Source organism: Halichoerus grypus, chromosome 15 (assembly GCF_964656455.1).
Source record: "Halichoerus grypus chromosome 15, mHalGry1.hap1.1, whole genome shotgun sequence".
Taxonomy (NCBI): domain Eukaryota; kingdom Metazoa; phylum Chordata; class Mammalia; order Carnivora; family Phocidae; genus Halichoerus; species Halichoerus grypus.
The window spans coordinates 3822941-3839599 of NC_135726.1; positions in this window are offsets into that span (position 1 = coordinate 3822941).

Below are 16659 nucleotides of genomic sequence, written 5' to 3' on the forward strand. Positions count from 1 at the left end.
GCTTTCAGATCTTTGCCCAAGAGAATTGGAAACATGGATCCACACAAAGTCCTGTACGCAAAGGGTCCCACAGCATTATCCATCACAGCCCAAATGGGAAACCACCCAAATGTCCATCCGTGGATGACTGGATCAACCAGTATTGTCCAGTCCTGCACCGGAATATTATTCAGCCACAAAAAGGAGTAAAGCACAACATGGATGACCCTTGACAAGAGCACGCAGCGTGAAAGGAGCCAGTCACGAAAGATCACACAGTGTATGATTCTCTCTGTGTGAAATATCCGGAATAGGCAGATCCCTAGAGATTGAAAGCAGCTTCCTGGTGGCTTAGGGCTAGGGAGCTGGGGCGAAATGGGGAAAGAGTGCAAGAACGGAATATAGAGTTTCTTTTCAGGTTGACAAAAATGTTCTTGGAATTAGGTAGCGGTGAAGGTTGCACACTCTGTGAATATACTAGAAAACCCTAATTGTACACTTTACAGGGATGGAGTGTGTGCCCCTTGATTTATGTCTCAATGACACTGTTACAAATGAAAAAGCAGACCGACTTCTAGCTGGCTCCATCATTAGGAACTTCTTGACAGCCGGTGCCCCTCACTGCCCGCCCTGCTCACACTGACACGCTGTCAGCCACTGGGCCACGTCACCTTGCACACGCACGAAGGCTCTGTGCAAGCCTGACCTCAGGAGGTGCTCAGAGAAAGGGAACTGGAACTCTCTCCCCCATGCTCCTCCTGCAGGCAGAACTCAGGGCCCTGGGGTCTGCCCCCGCACTTTAGACACCCCCCAACCATTCACACACATGCTCTTCCACTCTGGTGACACAGTGCAGCCACCCGACCCCACTGACAGTGCTGTCCATCAATGGCACTCAGCTGTCACCCCTGAGGGTCGGCCGCACCCAAGGTCAGGCCCTTCCCACGCAGTCCGTGCTCGGTGACCCATGGACGCTGGTGCATAAAGGCCTGGCCGTCTCAGCCCAGCTGGGGACAACTCCGGGGGCCACCCTGCCTCCACGGCTCCCAGGGGGCCGGCCAAGTCCATATGGCAGTTCTAGGCCCCCTGCCCCGCCGGCTCCCCTCCCCCCACAGTGCTGATCCCAGGGCACCTCAACAAATGAGTGCACGTCAGCTCCCTCCAGAGGTGGCTTCTGAGCGCCACGGGCATCTAGTGAGGAGGGAGGTCAGGGATGCTGCTCAATGTCCCACAGGGCATAGGACGGCCCCACCCCCATGGATGACGTGGCCTCCATGTCCACAGCGCTGAGCTTGAGAGCTCTGACATAGTGCATGGTTTTTAAACACACACACACACACACACACACATGAATTACTACTTAGGGACCATGTTAAAATAGACTCTCAGGACTGTGGGAATCTCTCCAAGACAAACAACCCTGTTTCGTCAATAAATACACTGTAAGGACAGAGAGGGAGGGGGACAGAGAGACAGACAGAGATGAAGAGGGAGACAGAGAGAGAAATAGAGACAGGGACAGACAGGGAGAGAGGATGAGAGAAAGAGACAGATGGAAAGGCACAAAGGAGAAACCTATATTTTAAAGAGTCTCTATATTAAACTTACATATGAAATTAACCCTTCCCAGTGTGGACCTTAGTTGGATCCTGATTCAAATTGGGAGGGAGGTCAGGACTGGGAGGGAGGCAGTGTTAAGAGGGAAGTAAGTGGTGTACGTCTTTGTTCCCTGAATGGAGCGTCTTCATAGAATCTTTGTAGGACTCGCTTTCTCTGGACGAGGCCCACGGGGGATGACAGGCCAAGGCTTAGTTAAATGGGCTCATTAATGCTTAAGTTATAGTCACAGGGTGACAGCGATGAGCCTCATAAATATCTGTGGGCTTCATTCCCATATTCTGTGTTTCTCCTTCCATTTGGTCCACTTCTCCAAACACTGCTTTTTATGACTGAGAGGCTATGTCATGGACCAGCCTCTACAGCTGCCTGAAAGCACCTCACAGGGAGGCATTAGATTGTCAAAAATATTTTAAAGTTTTTTTAAAGCTAGGTTATTCATGCAATAGCTTTATTTATTTTTAGTTTTCTTTTTTTATTTTAAAGCTTTTATTTATTTATTAGAGAGCAAGCGAGAGCATGCACGAGTTGGGGGGGAGGGGCAGAAGGAGGAGAAGCAGACTCCCCGCTGAGCAGGGAGCCCAACACGGGGCTCCATCCCAGGACCCTGAGATCATGACCTGAGCCCGAGGCAGACGCTTAACCGACGGAGCCACCCAGGCGCTCCCATGCAATAGCTTTCATAGTCAAATATATTATACATTTTCTTCTTTTAATTCAAAAAAATCCTATACATCCAAAACAGAAAAAGATGCCGACGCCTGATTTCAGGGATGCTCCTTCCCGAGGTCGGAGGTGGGGCTCGTGAGCTGGATGCAGGTAACAGACCGGCCCCAGGCCAGCACGAAGCACCAGACCCAGGAGGAGACGATGAGCCGTCGGGGCTCCTGGACCCACAAGGTGGAAATACCCTCCCCGAAGCCTTGCCTCTGTCGGCCCACCTGTCTGTCTCAGAGCCAGACAGGCCCAGAGCTGGCACGGGAAGACCCATCTTCCTAACCCAGGAGCCCACTGCACCACACCACCTGCTACCCCCAGGTGAGGCCTGGCTTCTTCCTGCTGCTCAGGAAGAAGCTGCCGAGTCAGAACCAGACATGTCTCCCCGACATCCATGCCACCAGCAGCACGGGGATAAATTGCAATCGGACTGTGACCCTGAGGCTTAAATCCCCCCGTGGCCCCCAGGTCCCCAGCCTCACTTCCTCACCTTGGCCATGGACGCACTGGCCTTCTGGAGCCCTCAAATGTGTATGCTGTCTCTTGTCTCCAGCCCTGGCATGGGTTTTTCCCAGCCCCTGGAACCCATTCTCCTGCTGCGCCAACCCCCTTTCTCCTGGCTCTCACTCATCTTTCCAATATCGGCTTAGATGTCTCCTCCTCCAGGAAGCCCTCCTGATTGTTCTAAGAGTAGGTTAGGTACCCCTCATTAAGGACTCCTGCAGCCCCCAGAGTTGCCCCTGTATTTGATATTTAAGTATCTGTTTCATTGTTCCCCTTGCTAACTAGGCCCCAGTGAGGGTGGAGACTCTGATTCTGCTGATTTAACCTGTTGTCCTACTTCCAGGGCTCTACCTGTCCAGGTCACCAACACCTCTGCTTAAATGATTATAATTGGCTCCTCCCCACCTCTCTTCTCTGTCTCCCCTTATGTTCTCCTACCACCTGGTGAGTAGTCTTCCTAAAATGTAAGCCACATCATGATGCTCCCTTGCTTAAGCCCATGGAGTGACTTCCCCATTGCTCTTACAACAAAGTTCAAAGTCCTGGCCAAGGTCCCCAGAACCCCCGTGATCAGATCCTATCCTGCCCCCAACCTCCTCTCCTTCCTCCCTCCATAAAAGCCCCCAGCTTCCGTTCAGATCCTAGAACCCACCAAGCTCTTCCTACCTCAGGGCCTTTGCACCTGCTCTTCCCACTGCCTGGGGTATCCTTTCCACTCCTCACAAGACTGGACCTCTCTCCTTGCCCCGCCCAGGTTGAAGGAGCCTCACCCCTCTGAAGCAGCTTGACCTCTGCCTCATGGATTCTGGTGCCTAGTTTACTTATAGACCCACCCTAATTATAATTGCTTGCATTTACTTACTGGATTTGTTTTATTCCTAACATTCTGTCTTGCATACTGTTATAAACCAGATACCCGGCACGTGTCTTAAGCCCAGACGGTTTGGTCACTCTCTGTGAAAAAAATGAAGAAGTGACCAGAGGGGACGTTTCTGGCTGTGGCGGGGAGGTGCAGAGAGCCTCAGCAGCACCTGAGGACTTCCCTGCTGTTCTGGCTTTGAGGAGACCAGGGATTAGCAGCCCCTGCCCTGCCACCCTGGGGCCACCTGGCTTCCCTGGTGGGGTTCTTCATTTGCAGAAGAGATGACCACCTGGTCATCTTTAGAAGCAGAAAGACTAGGTTTGTCTCAAATAATGTTTGTTCCGGGGTGCCTGGGTGGCTCAGTCAGTTAGGCATCCCACTCTTGATCTCAGCTCAGGTCTTGATTTCAAGGAGGCGGGTTTGAGCCCCACATTGGGCGCTGCCTTGGTGTGGAGCCTACTTAAAAAAAACTTAAGAAAATAAAAAAATTTTAAAAATAATGTTTGTTCAGGATCTTGCCTCCTGCTCAATTTCAAAGGTGAATCTTAAGGATGTGCTCTTTAAGTGAGAAGATGCAAAGTTTCGGGGAGGAGAGGAGAGAAAAGGAGAGAGGGAGGGAAGGAGGAAGAGAAGGAAGATAAGAAAGAAGAAAGGAAAGAAAGAAGGAAGGAAGGAAATGGGGGAGTAACTGCTCCTGAGCCCTAATCAGAGAAGCCCCAGCACCACCCCCATCACGTCCCCATCCTGAAACCACCCCCAAAGGCCCCTCTCCGGACTTGGCAGGCCAGGCTGGCTGGTGGGACCCCACCCTGGGCCAGGCCGTCCCCTCCCTCCTGGACAAGGCTGGTTACACAACCGCCCCTGTGGCAGCCGGCCAGGAGCGGTCACACGGGGCAGCTTTGTGGGAGGGGTGGGGTGGGGGCGGCGCTTCCCAGACCCAGGCTGTCGCCACCGCCGCCCCGCCCCCCCGTAAGCTTGGCCGGGAGTCAGCTCTTCAGCCCACTGGCTCGACCAGACTGATCCAGAGTGTTCCCAGATGTGCGCTGCGGGTAATAAAAAGGCGAGCTGGTTCCTGTCAGCAGCGGGGAACTCCAGGAGGCGACCCCCAGCAGCCGCCCTGCCGGGCAGATGTCTGCAACATGTGCTCTAGCGGCAGGGAGGGGAGGCCCGGGGCACCAGGACAGCCTGGCCACCGCTCGGGGACCGCACAGGAGGTGTCACCACACCCCTTCTCTTTGGACACATGGCAGAAGGGGCGGGGGTCCCCCTGCCTGACCCCACACGGCCCACTCAAGTCACCCCACCTTGGACTTAGCCTGAGTGTGGACATCTGGTTGGGTCTGCCCTGAACCCCCACTCCGTGCCCGTGGCACTGCGCCCTGACCTTGGGGAATGGGGCTCGTCTGGCCCGACCCTGAGGTTCTGGGGGCAGGTGCCATTCACAGCAGTTTGCCCTTGCCCCTAGGCAACACGGGAGCGCATGTGACCCAGTTCTGGCCAATCACAATTTGCCATTCTCCTAGCCACTGTGATTGGTGCAGGGATGGGCATGTGACTTGAGCAGGGCCAATCAGAAGTCCTTCCCTGAGATTTTTCTAGGTGGACGGAGTTGGAGGGAAGTCCCTGGGGGGAGTTCGCACCTCGTGGGATGCGCTGCTGGCAGAATGTTCCCGATCCCCTAAGTCGCCCCACGTGCAAGGACAGGGGTCCAGAGCTCGCACAGCGAGCTGGTGGCAGAGCGTGCTGGCCAGCCAGGCGGAGCTCCGAGGGGCCGGACCAGGGCTCCGTGCTGGCTCCGTGGCCAGGCTTGTGGGCACAGGAACCACACTGCGTGACCCACTGACCCTGAGCATCAGAGCAAGCGGAAGGGGTTGGTGCACGGGTAGCTGCGGCCGGTGCCGGAGTGAGGAGGGGGACTGTTCCGGAGGGTCCTGCAGGGAGAGGCCTCATTTTGCCTTAAAACGCAGGCTGAGGACAATTAAACCAACCTGGCCAGGTTGGGCCCTGGCGAAGCAGCGGAACAGTGGAGGAGTTAAATGAGCTGCATTTTGGAGCAGGAAGTGGGCCAAACTAAGGCCAAGCCCCGGAGGAAATGGAAGATTCTTTTCCTCAACCCTCAAACTGACCTCCTGGGATGGCCTGAACCTTCTTCCTTTCTTTCCAACTTGTAGGAACACCAAGAAGCACTTGGATTTTATCACGATGGCTTGTCTGCTCCTCACAACCACCGCCCCTCCCCACCAGTGAGGTAGGAACTGTGCTTCGCTCACTTTCCAGATGAAGATACTGAGGGTCAGAGTGGTGATGTATCTGCCCAGGAATACAGCTGCTAAGAAGTGACAGGACTGGGCTGGGACCCAGCTCTCCTGACCCCCAGACAGGGCTCTTGCCTCAGCAGCACAGTGGCTCCTCCTGATAAGGTTTTGCTGGGGGGTTGGGGGGAACAGACACACCTCCAGGCCCTGGGGGCCCACTCCCCCAGGAGTTGCCCCTTCTTCTCTTCCTTTGCCCTTCACTCGGGTGACGCACAGCCGCCTGGTCTTGTGGCTTGACTTCGGTCCTTGCCTCCCTTCCTTTTGCTTCTTCCGCCCCTCCTGCCCTCTGCTTCCCCCTTCTCCCTGACAGCCTGGCTCCCGGGAGACATCTGTCCACCAGGTGTATGTGGTAACACACCCACACCCCAGGGTCTGTCCTCGAGAAACTTCAATTGCTCTGGCTTCCCCCTAAGAACTGCTCTTTGGGCAAAGGCCACTTGGCTTTCCGGCCCATTCAGGCTGTTTTGTTGGATGGGACTGGAGCTAGGAGTTGGGCAGGTGGTGGGCGGGGGGGAGGGGGGGGTGTTCTCTCTGATTCCAACAAGGCCCCGGCATCTCTACAAGGCACGAGAAGCACAGACACAGCCGAAGGGAACTGAAGCCTGCTGAGTCCTGGGGTCTGTGGAGCCTCTGCAAGGCAGGACGGTGGAGTGCTCAGTCATGCCCAGTTTGGAGGCAGATATGCCTGAGTTTAAGCCTTGCCCTCTGCTGGGAGCCTCAGTTAGTGTCCCCTCGTCAAGTCGCTCAAGCCCTGAAGCCTCAGTTTTCCCATCTGTCAAGGGAGGGTGACACCTGCATGCGGACTGCTGAGAGAAGCCCAAGTGAGGCCGTGTGGAGGACGCCCATGTGCCGGCTGTCACACAGACGGGTGCCCAGTCTCAGAACCCCTCACCCCCCACCCACCAAGTGTGACAAGCCAGTCACCACCCCTGCTCTCCCCTCATCACGCTGTCACCTCCTTTCAGGGGAGCAGCCCCAAAAGCCTGGGGGGGTGGCGGGCAGAAAATGGAGCCGCCTGGCCAGCAGGGTGGGGGCCGGGAAGAGAAGGGGCGGCCACAGGAAAGGTGTGGCCGGAACCCCCGGAGCCAGCAGCTGGAAGGAAGGAGTCGCCAGGTGGGTCCCACCCTCGGAAAGCAGTGCCGGGCGGGCAGAAGGCCAGGGCACTTGGCAGGACCACTCTCGTCTCCGGAGACCCCGGGATGTCCTTCGGGACTGAGGGCCAAGCATTGTCCCTGATTACAAGAGGTTCTGGCTGGTGGCTTTCACACGGTTCACTGTGTCCCGGGGCCTGTGGGAACTGGCTTCTGTTCCCCTGGCTCAGGGGGGCTTCAGCCTGCGGCCCCTCCATCTGCCACCATCCCTGGGCTCCATGCTATACGGGCTGCAGACGAGGAGGGAGCTGAGGGCAGGTGGACTGTTCCCATTCATACGTACGGTTGCTCATTCTGTCTGCATTCATGAGTACCCACTGTGTGACAGGCCCTGTACAAGCCCCAGGGAGAGAGTGATCGCACCTGGATACAGCTGGGGGGGCCAGGGATGCCGACTACCCCCCACGCAGTAGGAAATCCATGTATAAGTTTTGACCCCCCAAACTTAATTACTAATAGCCTATTGTTGACCAGAAGCCTCACTGATAACATGGACAGTCAACTAACAATTATTTTGGATGTTGTATGCTTCATGTACTGTATTCTTACAATAAAGTAACCTAGAGAGAAGAAAATCATAAGGAAAAGAAACTTACGGTGCCATACCGTATTTGTCGGAAAAAATCCACAAGTAAGTGGACCCATGCTGTTCAACGGCCAGCTGCGTAATCCCTGCACCCTCTGTTCCTTCTATTCTTTTCTGACCTGTCAGTTCTCTTTGTCTTAGTGGTTAGAAGCTGGGGTGCAGCCATATCCCAAGCCAGTTAAATCATGGGATGAGCCTGGCCGGAAGGCCACCCCAAGTTCAAATCTGCTTATGCATCAGGGGTGCTGTGGACAGTTGTTTAGGTTGCACATTGCACGAGGTGCCACATCTAAAGGGATGCTGTTCGAGTTGTGGACATCTTTATTTGTTAAAAAATCTTCTTGTATTTTTATTATAGCTTGATTGATGTGAAATTTGGGCTGTTTGCACATCAAATATGTCAGTTTTTGTCAAATGGCAATAGAGGGACTTGACCTAACGAAATCCACGTAATGCCATTGTCTTAATTATTCCTAATGGTTGTTATGGAAATTTTGAATTCTCCATTATCTTACGTTCAACAGCTTATACAGAATGCCTTTACGTTTGGTATACTGTTGTTGTTGAGAATATAAGAGTACAACTTAAACTCTTTCTAAGGAGCCTGGGCCAGACTGTTCGCCTGAGCCTCAGTTTCCCTGTCTCATGGGCCTCAGGGCCTGTCCCTTGCAGGGTGTGCTAAGGATTCAGGGAGTGTACTAGAAGTCTGTGGTGCACAGTTGGTGCTCAGCGAGCGGTACTGGTGCTTATTCTCCTTAGACACGCAGCCCTCCTGGCAATTTGCTCTGCAGTGTGGAGGCATCTTTGTGCCTCAGTTTACCCCCCCAAGAAGAAGACACAGCTCTCCCCAGCGTCATGGTTGCAGGAGGATGCTCTGCTCCTACACAGTCCTGTTCTGCCTGGGCTGAAATTCTTGCCCCTGAGTATCTCCAAATTTGGTCCTGCCCAGACTCTTGACCCCGTTTCCTGTCCCCCGCCCCCACCCCCCTCCCCTCTCATGCGGGCGGCCAGAGGGGCCGCCATTGATGGGGGCCCTCCCCCGGAGCCCCCAGAAGCTGCCCAAAGAGGAAATCCTCTTCCTCCTCTTACAGGCTGGAAGCTACAGAATGTTTCTTTCGGGATTTTTTGGCTTCCACGTTGCAGAATGTTCTAGCCTCGTCAGCCACAGGTCAGCCACAGGCTCCCCCACCCCACCCCTTCCCTCTGGGCTGGCAATTCTTTGGCCAAAGATGTGTTTGGCCCTTACCTCCCCTCTTCTACCCCCCCCCACCCGCCTACGCCACCCCTTCTCCTATGTTTGTTGCAACCAAAACAAAATATGCCAAGGAGCCCAGAAGAACCGACCGGAAATTACCCGAACTCGCCCACAGCTGATCCTTTCCAAAACTAGAGACGCCGGAGTAGCAGCAACATGACAGCTTGTGGCCCCCAACATAACGAAGGGGGTGGGGAGGACGGGGTAAAATCCGAAGGGCTCGATCGGATCCTGCCTTGGCCTTTGAAAAGAAAAATCCAGTGCTTTATTCATTTAGCTTCTAACCCTCCCCTTTTGGCAGCAGAATAATTAAATATTCATGCATTTTCTCCTTCCCCTAAGAAAGTGATAAGTCAGATTTCTGCACACACATAGAAAAAGTGCCCTGAGGCGAGGGGTTGGAGCCAAATTTCAGTCGAAGACAAAGCCTCCACTTCAATTTACGAATGAAAACACCCTTCACCTTTACTGCTGTGAATTTCCCAGATACACACGGTCAAGACAATCGGAGAATTATGAGGCTCCAGGACCAATTACGGCTGTTTGTGTTGACGTAAAGTCTGGGGGAATTTTTTCTTCCCCTTGCAAGTATTTATGATACTGACAGATGCAACAGGGGAAAAAAAAATCCCAGAGCAGGAATAAGCTTGTGGGGCCACGTGGATAAGAATTCGATGTGAAAAGCAGTCTCTGGTTCTGTGCAAGCCACCAGATCTGTCTGCACCCCAGTCCTGCCACTGCCGGGGTCTCCAGCCCGGGAAAGGAAAAGCCGTGATCGCATGCCTACTGTGTGCTGACCCATTCCCAGGCACGGGGCGGGGCATAGGCCGTGGAAGCCACCAACAGATCTGAGGGCAAGATGTTCACCCCATTTTACAGGTGGGGGGACCGAGATCTCGGGCAGTGAAATACCTTCTTCAAGGTGGCACGACTGGGGAGTGCGGAGACTCCTGCGCTGCCTGGAATTCCACTCCATTTAGGTCCTACTACGTGCATTTAGGTCCTACTACGTGCAGGGCTTGGTGGGGGGAAGGGACGTGCAGGCAAGGCTCCCACTCCTACGTGGGGCCATCCAGCAGGACTCTGCCCTGTAACAAGCCTCTCCTGGGCACGAGGAACGTCAGGGGAGCCAGGGAAGAGAGGAAGAGCCCCCCCCCCCCCAGCAGGCTCAGAGCTGCCTGGAGAGGCGCTTGACCACTGGTGTGCCTTCCTGCACCCACCACCCTTGAGCAGGCATTTATTCAGCACCTACTGTGTGCACAGGGACAGTGCAATGGTATAAGCATGGCCTCCTCCACACTGGGCCCGGAGCCCTGGACAAACGCCTAATTCCTCTGACCTCAGGGTCCCATCTGGAAAATGGGCACAATGAGAGAAGCCCCTGGAGGGTTGTTGCGAGGACTCCCTGAGATGAAGCAGCCCACGGGATTCCCATGTGGTTATGTAGCCAGACACCTGGGTTCAAATCCTGCCCCTACCACTGAGTGGATGATCTCAGGCCTGCAATTTACCCTCTCTCTGTCTCAGTCTTCACATCTGGAAAACGGGATGGTAACAGTGGCGACCTCACAGGGCTGCTGTGAGGTTGAAAAGTATAATTTGTTAAACAGTATATACACGTTTTCTATCATTTTCTGTATACGTGTTATGCTTTGTAATATAAAGATTGTGTGTGATGGTGGGGAAGGAACACTATATACAAACTCCCTTAGCACAGTCTGGCACATAGTGAGTGGTCAGGAAATATGTTATTGTTATCGTCCTGTAGGTCAGCGAGAGCTATGGGGAGTATTAGAGTGAGGGGGTCACCCTTAGTTGAGTTCTGTTTTAAGCATATTAGAAGGAAAGAGACAGGGGCCAGGATCACTAGCCCATGCAGTACCTTTGTATGTGAGAGAAAGATGCTCCAGCTGGGTAACAGAGCCCCATGCCAGGGCACATGGTTTGTTGGAGAGAGCCAGGTACTCTCACAGAGTGAACAACCTGCCCAACTGTACTCGGCAACCGTGGCCAAGAAGAAAGGACAGAATGATGGTTGATTAGGGCCTCCACCTCTGAATTTCTTGGCCTCCCTGGCTCAGCCCCCACAACCCCCTCCATAGAGCGAGCAGCTCTGAGACTAGAAGCCCACGCAGCAGATGGAAAGGCTCCCCAGCTGGCATGTGTGTGTGGGTGGGTGGAAAGGGGGAGGGCGTAGCGATTTCCTGTGCCCCAATCCCAGCTCACTCGCTCTCTGACCACATTTTTCCACCTCGCTTTTTTTCCCCATAATGCGCTCACACGTCTTAAGATCTAGATTGTTTTTTGTGAATGGAATGTAATTTGAGAGCCTGAGAGGCAAGTCCCCGTGAGGCAGGACAGATGGAGAAGGTGCCCTTCTCCATGTGAAAGGCAAGCCGGGCGGCCCCACAGGGTCCCTGGTGGCCAGGGCAGCCGGTGAGACAGACAGGGCCAGGTGGGGAAGGTCACGGCGCTGGCAAGGCCGGAACAGGAGAGGCCAGGGCGCCCCCTCCAGCTCCCCCACAGCGCGGTGGCCCCTCCAGCCACATTTTCTAGGCTTTGTGCTGATCAAACTCCAGTGCAGGACCACCCACGGAGAGCCCGACCTCTGCCCAGGCGGGGGCTACTGGGGGCTACGGCCTCTTCTACCAGGGGCCTGGTGATTCCAGAGGCCCATCCCGCAGTCTCGGCTCGGCCCCTGCACTAAGGAGAACTCACTCATTCATCTGTTCAAACACTATTCATTTCCCATGCGCCAGGAACTGCACGGGGCACTGGGTACCCCTGTGAATGGGACCGCTGAGCCCCCTGCCCTCAGGGACTGGTGAGGAAAGCAGCCAACGCGTGACTCTGAACATTACCACGGACCGCAGTTTCTCCGCCTGTGTTAAATCGTTCAATCCTTCCAGCAACTCTAGAAAGATATTATCACTGCCTACTGTACAGATGAGGAGATTGAGGCCCAGAGAGATTAAAGAGCTTCCACAAGAACAGAGCCAGCAAGGTTGGACCAGGTCCTGTTGTCCTGTTGATGCCTGCCCTGAGCGCTTCACCACTGCCCTTCCCAGCCACAGGCAGGCTTCAGGCTCCCTGGGTGACCTGGGGTGGTCAGGCAGGACCTGCTCTGCAGGAAGGCCAGGCTCCTGTCGGAGTTGCATCCCTCCCAAAGCCACTGTGAAAGGCGAATTTGGGGGAAATCATGAAACTTCCCAAGGTTCCTGTCTTCATAAACTGAGGATAATAACTCTCGCTGAAGGGTGAATGGGAGGATTAAGCAAAGTTCATCATAGGTAAAGTGCTCGGTACCGTTTCTCATATATAGCAATGTTCAGTAAATGTTGTTGCACAGTAGACAACCTGCCCAACAGTACCTGGCAGTACTCTCTCGATTCTCTTTCATGAAAAGGCTATACATTTAAACTGAGAGGAGCCAGCAAGGGTCAGCTTTGAAGGGCAAAAGGCTTTGGCTGGCGTTTAGACCTCCAGAGAGAAAGAAAGAGGTGGCCATCTCAGACTTCCCTGCTGTTCCTCACATGCCTGTCTTTGTGGATGACTTAACTGTGCTCAAAATGTACCAGCCCCTTCCCTGGACAGTCCAGGCCATAGAAAGAGCCCCCAGCAAGAAGACCTTGAAGAAGAGGTTGCAGTCATTGGCTTTGAAGGCCTGGGAAGTTTCAAAGGCACGAATATTGTATATACTTTCCAGGACTTATGAGAGGAAGAGAGCCGTGAAGAGATTGAAAGCCCCCATTTCCCAGCTGTTTCCTCTGCCTTGTTTTTAATATTAAAGTATAATTCACATATTATAAAATTCTCCATTTTAAAGGGTACAATTCAGCAGTTTTCAAAAAAGATTTTATTTATTTGATGGAGTGTGCGCATGTGTGGGGGGAGGGAGAGGGAAAGAGAGAGAATCTCTCAAGCGGACTCTGAGCTGAGCACCTAGGCTGACCCTGAGATCATGACCCGAGCTGAAATCAAGAGTCAGACGCTTAACCCACTGAGCGCCCCCCAGCAGTTTTCAATATATTCACAAGGGTGTGCAACCATCACCACTGTGTAGCTGAGAGCATTCTCTTCACCCTCCAAAAGAAACCCCGTGTCCTTCAGGGTCACCCCACTTTCCCTCCCCCAGCCCTGGCAACCATTAATCTACTTCTCTGTCTCTCTGATGTCCCTATTCTTGACATTTCACATAAATGGAATAGGTCTTTAAAAACTGGCTTCTTTCACTTAGTAGGTGTTTTTAGGGTCCGTCCATGTCATAGCCCGCGTCAGAACTCCGTTCCTTGTGACAGCTGAACAACATCCCACGGCGAGGTCAGGCCACACTTGCTTATCCGTTCAACCACTGATGGACGTGTGGCTTGTTGGCACTTTCTGGCTAATGTGAACAGCGCTGCTGTGAAGGTTCACGAAGGCGTTTCTGCGGCCGTTTTCATTCATTTAACCCCTGCAGGAAGGGCCAGGGTGGCTGCTCCCATTTCCACATCCTCGGGCAGTGCACCTGCATTCTGGTCTCTCTGCGAACCTGCCCACCTGGGTTATTGTCCGTCTTTCTGATTCCAACCATGGTAGTGGGGGTGACTCCTCTCTGCTCTTAACTCCCTCACCTACCAGATCTTGCCTCCCAGAACTAACCGTGGTGCTCTGGTTAGGGGCGCTCCCGCCAGCCTGAGACTCCAGGAAGTCGGGGTGCGCACCTGTCCTGTCCACTGCGGTCCCCAGGGCCCAGCTGAGAGCAGCTGCTCCCAACAAAGATAGTGTCGAATGAATCCTGAGTGCTTGCTGCTTTGATCTAAAGACTTTTTTTTTTTTTTTTTTTTATCAGTGAGACGTCCGAAAGCCACAGCAACGTTGGTGTTGTGTGGAAATTTCCAAGTCCTCGGCAAGCTCTGCTCTGATAACTTGTGGCTTCAGCCCGGCCGGGGCGGACCCCAGCCGAGTGACCGCCCAGGGAGGGACTTGGTGTCGGGGTGAGGGTGACAGCCAGGGCCCAGGGCTGCAGTTCTGCTCCTGGATGGCGCCCTGGCCTGGCTGGGGCCCAGCCCCCGCGACTTGGCCTCGGAGGTGGTCATCTCGGCCAAATGTGGCGGGACGTCAATTCATCGGGGCGGATGTGCCGAGGCCGCCCTGGGAGAGAGGAAACGCAAGCGCTCAGCACTTACTGTTTCGAGAAAGAAGTTCTGTCCAGCGACGCTGAGTCGTTCCCATGGGATCGGGGAGCCTGCGGGGAGGTCACCCTTGTTCCCTCGGACAGAGGCAGCTTGGATGGTGGCCGCGGGCTTCAGTGGAGCCCTGAAGTCAGCAGAGTTGCTCTTGGGTGCCTTCCCACTTTCCTGGCTCACACTCCCTGTTCTCCCCGCTCCGCCAGGCAGCTCCTACCCCAGGCCCCACTCGTCCCCCTGCTCCGGGACACTAAGGAGCCCTTACTCCGTGCCAGACCCCATCAGAGTGCGGCGGTGGTGTTCACCCTCCCACAAGGAATGGGGCTGTCTCACTATTCCCATTTTACAGGCGAGGACACTGAGGCCCGGAGCAGGTCAGAACCGGTGCACCGTCGCCTGACTAGGAGGCGGAGGAGCTGGGATTCGAACCAAGCACTTTGGCCATGGCAGTCCCCAAAAGGTGGGCTGGGGGTCGGTGAGGAATAGGCAGAAGTTACCAGGAGCTCAAAACAGAAGCACAAAGTAAGGACCCTGTGTACTTAGAACACATCAGTGGGAGGGGACGCTGTCTTCTGAGCTCATAGTTGTTTTGTGTTTGTTTGTTGTTTTTGTTTTTTGATGTTACGGAATCCTTTATTTGAATAAAATGCTGTGATAGGAAGACCTCCATTTGGGGGAGCTTTTAACAAATATTCTGACGTGGCCAAATAGCGAGCTGTCGAGTCTGCATGGGTTCCCCCCCATATTATTATTTTTGTATTTTCCTGACTGGTGGAATGAGGACACAGTGGGGAGGGGAGACTCGGGTTTTGGTGCCGGCTCCAGTCTTCTCAGGCACAGAACAGACCAGTCCCGACTCAGTTTCCTCATTTGGAGAATGGGCATCAATGTGCCACATCGCCCGTCCCATGCAGCCGGATCCCTGGCACCGAGTGGGGTTTTCCCCTCCCCCTCAAAGACCTCCGAGGCTCACCTGTGTCCCAGGTGGTCCTGCCCCCACCCCCACCTCCCAGAGGCCTGAGGCCAGTGGACCCTGGGACAGGCTGGGTGGTAAGAGAGAGACCAACGAGATACACCAGATGGCAGTCCCCAGCCTTTAAATGCCATAAGTTAGTGATTCTTCTCCTCAGTTTTGGGAACCAACAGAGGGTAGCCAACTTTGTGTTCTGCCAAAGGAGGACGTTTTTCAAAATACCACTTTCAGCCACTACCATTTTGCACCGAACAGGAGACACGTGACCCCCCCCAAAGCAAAGGAAATCAGCAGTTTGGGAATTTTTTTTAAAAACTGGGATCAGCCCCATTTTGTGAGTACATTGTTACATTTTCCATGTTTTCCCCATTTGTTTGCTTTGGACTGTGGAAACGCCAACCAGGCCCGCTTTGGCATGTGGCCGGCCACTGAGGCCCATGGGTGCCGCCCCCCCCAGCGGTGGCATCCTACCCACGGCCAGCAGCCGTCGTGGAGATGTGGCTGAGGAAAGCGTGGGAGCACTCGGCACTGGATTCCCACTGGTGGGGGGGAGGGAGACGCCCTGGCGATTCCCTCCCACTGAGGAAAGGGTCCCAAACTGATGGGCCACAGGCTCCTGGAGACCCTCCTCCACCCTAGAGGTGCCCTGAGTGCCCAGCAAGGCTGCTGGGCTAGTTTTTGCACTGTTAGAAATCTGACCTCTCCTAAACCTCGATGACGGGTAGACAAATTGCAGCGTCCTACTGTTACCCATTGTCCTATATACTCGAAATCTTTCTTAATAAAAAGGTGGAAAATAACAAAAATCACACCAACACAGAGTTTGTACAGAACAGCCCAGGAATGCCTGTGACATGCAGAGAGTAGGAGATTGTAGGCTATTTACCAAAGAGATAGTAAAGAAATGTTTCCACAGGTTACTAATGGACACCTCTGGATGGGGAATTATGGGCTTTTCTCTCTACCTATGTTTCTGGATCTTCTATAATTAGGGGAAAATGCTTGGTAAAAAACATGAGTAAGATGTGTCTCAGGGTTTTATGCTCCGCATCACCCTTCCCTGTCTCTCTTCCCAAGCAGGGAGCTGCTTAATTGCTCCTATATCGTCTTCCCTTTGCCTAGGAGGGATAAGTCTGCCCCGTTCTACAGAAACGTCCATGCATCCAGAAGTCCAGCAGAAGAAGGAAGGAGAGGAACTGGGGCCCGGCTCCCAAGAGCCAGGGGTTCCAGGGATGGCGCTGAGCTAGGAGCTGAGGGCTTTCTGCTCATCAGAAGGCTATGTGGGGGGCTGTGGGGTGTGGGACAGATCTCCAGGGTGGCAGAGATGGGAGGACACATGGTCCCGCCCTCATACAGATCAGAACATGAGATTCAGAGAGGGAAAATGACCTGCCCCAGGTCACACAGTGCAGTCTCCCCAAGACAAGACTTGACGACTCCTGAGCCCTCCCCTCCAGGGCCCTTCCCCCATAGCACTCTGGACTTTTCTATCTGGTGGACCCAGATAGCAGCGACTCCAACCCCTTCCCGAC